Here is an 8,920-nt window from a genome sequence, read left to right as displayed (position 1 = left end):
GAGGAAATTTAAAGTTAGATGACTGATAAGTTGTTTTGATTGTTAAAGTTTAGGCAAAAGATAATCAGAATATCTGAATTGCAGTAAAATCAAAATGCTGCTGGAAACAAACATATACTGGTTTAAGATATAAAGTGCAATAAATATATCACTGCTTGTATTTATATTTTGCTTATGTATACATACCATTTATACATAAAGTGAATATAGTGAGCTCAATTTGAGATGCACAGGTAAGAATTGGAAATATATCTTCTTAAAAGTTGATCTAAGTGATAAATGAACTCTGCAATTTCAGTTCAGTGTATGCAGATGAATATAATAATATAATAAATAGAGCTATGATACACTACAAGCCATACCTTCAAATTGCATATTCTTATTTTTCTCTCAGCAGCAAGTAGTTTGGAAACAAATAAAAATTATTGAAGATAAATTTTAAATTATCAGCTCTGGAATATAATTAATGATTATGTTGAATGTTATATAAATTTGGATATATATCCTTTTCTTCCTTGTGAAGTGGCCAAAGTATTACTTCGCATACTTTATAAGTGGCGGAACATAAACTTTCTATTTCCAAATTTGCTGACTTTTCTGTTCTCATATAAAAGACTGTAAAGTCAGTAAAGCTAAATTTCTGAGTGCGTTAGACTCCGTAAGCAGAAAGTCTACATGAAGCATAGGATATCCTCTCCAAAGCTGTCAAACTGTCTCTATAAGTATCATGTAGAAATCACAGGGTGAAAAGAAATTTCTTATTCAGAAATCCAATTTCCTTGGAGGATGATGGACACATCTACAATGTCTGTAAAATATAAAAATTTAGATGATGTGTGGCTGAAGAGTTAAGCATTGCCATTCGAAAGACTCCTCTGAGTACAGCAGCCGGAGCCATTTCAGTGCTCTGGCTGCTGTACTCAGACGACTAATTTCCTAGCTCCTGCTGCAGAAAGCTTTCACAATTAATGCACTGGTGCAAAAGGTCATTCTCAAGTCATTGTCAGTCATGAGGTTCATATTAGTTTAGTCTTAGTCAGGAACACTGAAGGAAAGTGATAAGAATTCAATGGGTTCCTAGCTGAGGTGATTTACAGCTGAAAGATTGCTTCAGGAGAATTTCTTGGTCTGAGAGTTTCTAGTGGCTATTGACTCCCCCAGCCCAATCTAAAAAATAATGCAGCAAGGAACTATGTAGATTACTACTCATTAAGAAAGTCTTTTAAGTGAACCAAATTATGCGTAGGCTGCTCCTGAATATAAACAAACATAAAAGTAGGAAATATAGTGTTTTCAGAGACATTTCTACAAATCGAAACCATGAAGTGACTGTGCTATTTCAATAGAGATGCAATTTATTTGTGGGTTTTAGTATTTGAAGTTTGATTGGAGATAATTTTTAATTGATAATTAAAACATATTTTCCTCTTTTTTTCTGCTATGTACTGTCATAAATTATTTTGTACTTTCATTTACACCATACCATATAACAAGTTTTTAGGGATCATTCGTAAGTCATAAGCACAGACCACACCTCACCTGCTCAGAGGAACTCCTCTGTCTCATAGTCAGCCAAGTTGAGAAAAAAATTGGACATTTTGCTCACTGACCTTCAATGAAGCGCATCATCTTATGCACCTAATATAGTACTTGCTTTTCTAGGGACACTGAGATAATAAGCAGTTTCAAATGTAATAGGTGATTTTAAAAGTTGGTGAATGATATTAACAGTACTGACAAACATTAGTTGATATTATTATTATAGTTATTACTGGTTTAGCAACTTCCCACAGCTTAAAATGCAAAATTCAAATACTCTGGTTGATAAGTAGGAGAAGTATACTCTAAAATAACTATAAAAAATATAGTCTTGTGGCCAGCCACGGGGGCTCATGCCTGTAATCCCAGCACTTTGGGAAGTTGAGGTGGGCGGATCATGAGGTCAGGAGATCGAGACAAGCCTGGCCAACATGGTGAAACCCCATCTCTACTAAAAATACGAAAATTAGCCGGACGTGGTGGCTTGCTCCTGTAGTCCTAGCTACTCGGGAGACTGAGGCAGGAGAATCACTTGAACCCAGAAGGCAGAGGTTACAGTGAGCCTAGATGGCGCCACTGCACTCCAGCCCAGCCTGGCAACAGAGCGAGACTGTCTCAAAAAAAAAAAAAAAAAAAGGTAGTCTTGTAAATACACAAACCAGTAATATGGTGTTTATTAACATTATTGAGTATTATGTACTATATATAATTGTATGTGCTGTATTTTTATACACTGGCAGTGCAGTAGGTTAACACCAGCATTACCACAAACACATGAGTAATGCATTGTGTTATAATGTTATGACAGCTACAGTGTCAACAGAAGATAGACATTTTTCAGCTCCATTCCAGTATTAAGGGATCACCTCATATATGTGGTCCATTATTAACAGAAACATTGTTAAGTGGCACATGACTATACAATTTCTTGATCATACTGTATTTTTTGCACCTCCACAGTTTCTGTATTGCTTATAACCTGTGTTCAAAATGTTTTTGTCTGTTTGATGACCTCTCACTCCTTCAAGAACATGCCCCAATACCACCCATTCTGTGAAATTGCTACCTACTTTGCTGTGCCCATCCAATAGAATTATTTACATTTTCTCCAAGACCAGTAGGAGTTGGCATCTACTTGTCTTATAGAGCACACTCCAATATATTGTATTCTTAGGTGACTCAATATATTTGTCTTCTAGGTGACAAAAGCAAAGATCATGTCTTCACTGCTTTCTGCTCTATGTATAACACAGTCATGCAAACAGTATTTGATATTTGGGTTTTTGGGATGAACACAATTACTTAATGTCATTATTTCATAAATTGATGAATGTTGATAGAAGTGTCATAGATATGCCAAATATGATATATTGATCCACTTAAAACTTTATTCAGTCCCTAATTGCTAACTTTTGCACAGTGCTTTTCATGGCTGGTAAGTTAATGAGGAAAGTAGTCAGAGGCAAAATATAAGTGTTGATCAAGAATTTTTCTACCATTTTATATAACATTCAAGCCTTGATAATAATTGACTGGTTTGGAGATCAACAGTTTCTGTGAACAATTTACATAATATTTCAGCTCTTCGTTTTTTTGACTTTGGTAGTTACCATATCCAAAAAAGAGTGCTTTGTGTTAATTGTTTTAAATGAATAGTACACTTTGCATGTGTATTTGTAGAATTGCTTCTGTTAGCATCGCTTAGCTCATCTACTTTAAAAATTACCTATTTTATAGCCATTTTTATCTACCTCTGTGGACATATATATTACTAATAATATCAGAAAATTTTATTTTAAGGTTTATGCAGTTGTAGCTAAAGAGTTGTAGTAAGAAAGAAAAATTGAATGTGAAGAGAATATAGGTATTTTGGAAATGTTACTGAGAAAGCAGATACCCAATTTAGCATATCTAAAAATATTGAATTATTTTTTAAGCATTGGAATTTTTAAGTAGTCTAATGTTGCTTTATTATCTAATTTTTAGGATTATTAACCTTATTTTGACATTATAAATGTTCTCAACACAAGCATTAACTGACTGATCCTGATCTTCTCATACACAGTGAACAAGTAAAGCTTTGGTTCTTTATTCTGTGGAGAGACAACTTGCTAATGTAGTGACAAATTTTCCTCATGAATTTTACTTATTGAAAAAGTAATTGCCTTTCAGAGTTGATTTTGAGATGCTGCTTTTGGAGTTTAACTTCTTTGTGGTTCTTAACTAGTAATGGAAATTTTAATGGGTGAAGCTTATCTGTGAATCACTGGTAACTAGAAACTGATTTTACATGGCTAGATTTTCAAACTGAGATGAAAGGAGAAAACCTATGTAAGCATACTTGTTTAAGCATATTTTGATATTTTCAATATTAATCCTATGTATTTTTCAAAAACGTATACTCTTCAGACAATACAGTATTTGCCTTAACATCTCTTAAACTTTGGATTTGGAAATTTATTGTTTATATTGTAATTCTACTTATGTGAGAATGGTTAAAATGCATTAAGCGTTCTATTCAGTATATATTTAGCCAGAGTCAGATTGAACTGCTATTTGTTAATGTCTGTGTTTTAACATAATAGCAATCCCATTCGTTTAGTATGATTAGCCCAAGTCTAAAGAAGTATAATTGAGGCTTAAAGAAAAAAAAATGACTTACCCAGCCTACCTAACTAATGGGATGGTTGAGGGTAGAACATAACTTTTATAGCTTCAATTTTGCCACTCCCATTATTCTAGTCTTTGCACATTAATTCTAATTTTTAAGATAATGCCTTCAATGGGCTGACAATTTTATTTTTTAATTTGAGGACAGCACTGTAATAAATTTATAATTAATAATTTTTAATGCTAGCGAAGACTTTTTTTAATTTTATTTTTTAATTTTATTTTATTATGATAAGAATGTTAACATGAGACCTATCTTCTTAACCAATTTTTAAGTGTATTATCTTTGACTATAGGCATAATGTTGTATGGCAGATCCCTAGGGCTTCTTTACCTTGCTTGACTGAAACTTTCTGCCATACATCATTGTATTATATATTGCAGAATTTTCTTAAGGATGTTAAGGCAGGTATTCTTCAAGGATGGGCATGGTAATAGGTATAGGGACCCCAGCAAAGCAGTCTTAAAGTAGCAGAGAGAGATTGGACTCAGTTCTGACTTCCACCATGACAAGTGGAGACTTATAGCCAAAAAGCAGGGTGGGGTTCAGTGAATGGAAAATTACTAAGAGGAAACATACAGAAAAACGAGGTTTCTAGCTACATCGACTTGATGGAATTATTGCTGAATGGAGTCCAGTGTCATAAGATGTTGAAGGTGGTCAGCTTTTTTCCTAAGCTGACTTGGCAGGAATCTTGCTCAAACTGAATTCAACAAGGATAGAAAGAGAAGCCCAAGTTTAGACTTAGCCAAGCACAAGATTCAAAGCAGCCCAAATAAAGTTCTGGTCAAAGGAGAGTCTTAGTCAGTATATATTATATATGTAGCACATTTTTTTATTCCTGTACTTGCTGATCGACATTTAGGTTGTTTCCACATCTTGGATATTGTAAATAGTGTTGCAACGAGCATAAGAGTACTAATACATGATTGTATCTGAGACTGCAATTTTGGTTCTTTTGGATAAATGCCAAGAATTTTGATTACTGAATCATATGGTAGTTTCATTTTTAATTTTTCTAGAAACCTCCGTAGTGATTTCTATAGTGGCTGCACCATTTTGCATTCCCACCAACAGTTTTCAAGAGTTCCACTTTCTCCACATTCTTACTAAAAATGTACTGTCTTTGGGGTTTTATTGTTTTGATTTGTTTTTGTTTTGTAATAGCCATACTGACAAGTGAGAGGAGATATCTCTTGTTGACTTTGATTTGCATTCTCCTTATGATTAGGGACATGGAGCATTTTTAAATGTATCTATTGGCTATTTATAGCTCTTTTGGGGAGAATTGTCTTTCCAATTCTTTAGCCCATTTTTAAAATCAAGTCACATGCTTTATTGAGTTACAGGAGTTTCAAAAATATTTTGGGGATCAACCCCTTATCAAATATATGTTTTGCAAATATTTTCTCCCATTCTGTTAAGGCGAAATGCCTCTTCACTCTTGTTTCCTTTGCTGTACAGAGCCTTTTTATTTTGATATAGTACCACTTATACAACAGGCATATAGAATACTGGAATATGATACAGAACTCAGAAATAAATCTATGCATATATATAGTCAACTGATCTTCGCTAAGGGTGCCAAGAAGTCACAATGGCCTAATCAACACATGGTGGTGGAAAAATAGAATATACAAAAGAATGGTATTGGACACTATTTTACACCATACACACAAAAAATTCAAAATGGGTTATTGACGTAAATGTAAGACTCAAATCATTAAAGTGCAAAAAGGAAAAAAATATGAGGTAAAAGCTTCATGATATTCATCTCAGCAATGATTTTATGGATATGACATCAAAAGCACAGGAAACCAAAACAAAAATAATGAGGATTTCTTTTTGCTAAAAAATGTCAATAACTCTGTAAAGTATTCCTTATTTAATACTTTCTTTAAAAAGGATCTAAAGCAAAACATAGTACATCAAAATTGGCACCCATCATAAAATTTCAAGTAGTGGCCTTTGAACATTTCTTATCTAGAAAATAATCTATATTTATATAATAGTTTGTTTTTTAGCTGATGATTTTAATTTTCTAGAAATTTTCAGCCCTGGGTTGTTATTAAAATTGGCTATCTTGGCTGGGCACGGTGGCTCATGCCTGTAATCCCAGCACTTTGGGAGGCTGATCACAAGGTCAGGAGTACGAGACTAGCCTGACCAACATGGTGAAACTCTGTCTCTACTAAAAATACAAAAAAAAAAAAAAATTGGCTATCTTGCTCCCTTAGATTTGGATTTCCGTGCAAAAATTAGAAAAGCAGAGGCAGTGATGATTTAAAATACATAAACACACACACACACACACACACACATTTTATATACACACAGTCTCCAACTTACAGTGGTTCAATTTACAATTTTTTGGATTTATGATGGTGCTAAGTGATATGCATTCAGTGGAAATTTTACTTCAGTGCAGTTCAGTAAGTCACATACTATATTCAACACTATTATAAAAACTAACTTTGTGTTAGATGATTTTGCCCAACTGTAAGCTAATGCAAGTGTTCTGAGCATGGTTAAGGTAGGCTCAGCTAAGCTGTGATGTTCAGTAGACAAAGTTTATTAAATGCATTTTAACTTACAGTATTTTTTACTTCAATGATTTTATCAGGATGTAACCTCATAATTTGAAGAGCATCTGTACATATGTATGGTCATGATCTGCCTAATGGCATTTCGGTTAACAATGTACTACATACACAATGGTGGTCCCATAAGGCTATAACATAGCTGAAAAATTTCTATTTCTATTTCCTGGTGATATAGCCCTTGAAACATCATCTCAGAAAGCATTACTCACATGTTTGTTGTGATTCTGATATAAACAAACCTACTGTGCTGCCAGTGATTAAAAAAAAAAGAGCACATACACTTATAAACAGTATATAGTACTTGAAAACGATAGCAAATGATTATATTAGTAATTTATGTATTTACAATACTGTACGTTTTAGTTATTTTAGAGTGTACTTCATCTCCTTATAAAAAAACTAACTGTAAACCACTCTCAGGTTCTTCAAGAGATATTCCAGAAGAAGGCATTATTATCATAGGAGATGACAGCTCCGTGCATGCTATTGCCTCTCAGAGCCTTGTACTGGGACAAGATATGGAGGAGGAAGACAGGGATATTGATTAACTTGACCCTGTGTAGGCCTAGGCTAATGTGTATTTTTGGATCTAGGTTTAAAAAATGCTTTAAAAGTAAAAATTAAATTAATAATTTTTAGAATAGAAAAAGCTGATAGTATAAGAATATAAAGAAAGAAACTATGTTGTATGGCTATACCATGTGTTCTTACAAAGAGTCAAAAAGCTAAAAAGATTAAAAATTTTATTAAAAATAGCAGTAAGCTGAAGTTAGTTTACTATTTAATAAATGTGTTTTATAAATTTAGTGTAGCCTAAGTTTTCAGACATTCTATTCTAATACACACCACTATTCTATAAGAAATGACACTATCAAATGATTTGACTTGGAGTAAAGCTGGAAATGATAGTTGCTGTTAGATTTTCTGTAAAAAGTTCAAACTTTGAAAATCTAATTTAAATATACAAGTGGTATTGATGTAAATTATTTCCTCACTTCCTAAATATTTTCTAGCTAAACAAATGAAATTTAAAACACTTTTTCCAGTGTTATTTTAATTAAATAATTAGCTTTTGTAATAGCTTCAACTTGTGTCAAGAGAAAAACACAGAATTATTTTTTACTTCAAGAAGAAGATCTCATATATGCATTTATATAAAATAGCCATAAATACATATTCATATACATTTGACTAAATGCCACATATGCTTTAACATTTTCTTTTAAGAAAATGTAACACTTTGAAGATTCAGTGTAAACATCCAAATAGGAAATTAAATGATTTCCTTAGCTCCTTGACATATCCTAGAATATCTATTTTAGTTTATAAATATGATTTTAAAAAATTAGATACATAGCAAATATTCTATACTTACAATACATTTTTTCTTTAACCCATTGTATCCTTTATTGCTGTACATTCTGATTGTTTACAACCTCTTCATATTACAAATCATACTTCAGTAAATATCCTTATATGAAGGTATTTGAAGATGTGTTTGAGTATATCTGAAGGACAATTTTTAAATATATAATTGTTATATACAATAACACATGCATTTTAATATTTGAAAAATATCGCTATTTTATTATTATCTGCCATTATGTGTCTCATCTTAGGTATAATTTCCCTAAGCAATCTGAATTCCCTTTCAGATATAAATGATAATCTTCTTAGTATCTCAAAAATCCTATATTTTTTTATTATGATATGGAAAACTTTCTGTCTTGTGCTATGCTATAATCAACACCCTTTCTAGACGATTTTCAAACTATCATTTTAACATTTTGCAAAGGAGAAATGAAGGGTTTGAAAAGTTCAGAAACCTGCCCAAAATATTGTAGCATGTAAGAGGCAGAGTCAGGATTGCAACTCAGGTTAGTCAGACACTTGATCGCAAACTTTAATCACTGCAAGCACAAACATAATGTACTTCCAAGTTCTGTGAGATGTTAATGGACGTGGGTTTGAAGATTCCACTTCTAGTCTTGCCTCTAATGTTTGACTTTGAGAGGGCTACCTAACCTCTCACGCTCAGCTTCTGTCCAATTTATAAAGAAATGAAATCAATTAATTCAGAATTTTGATCCGGAATTTAAAGTAAAAC

The 8,920-nt window shown here is 32.6% G+C and overlaps 1 protein-coding gene across 9 annotated transcripts in view; it reads left to right on the top strand.

The window, feature by feature from the left end:
- PCDH15 (protocadherin related 15) overlaps positions 1–8,920 on the top strand; it is a 1,819,045-nt gene that overhangs the window by 934,556 nt on the left and 875,569 nt on the right. The gene's annotated exons all lie outside the window — the stretch shown is intronic.

The sequence above is a fragment of the Symphalangus syndactylus genome, chromosome 4, assembly GCF_028878055.3.
Source record: "Symphalangus syndactylus isolate Jambi chromosome 4, NHGRI_mSymSyn1-v2.1_pri, whole genome shotgun sequence".
Lineage (NCBI taxonomy): Eukaryota > Metazoa > Chordata > Mammalia > Primates > Hylobatidae > Symphalangus > Symphalangus syndactylus.
The sequence above is the reverse complement of the archived record's forward strand: the minus strand, read 5'-3'. Positions and strand labels throughout refer to the sequence as shown.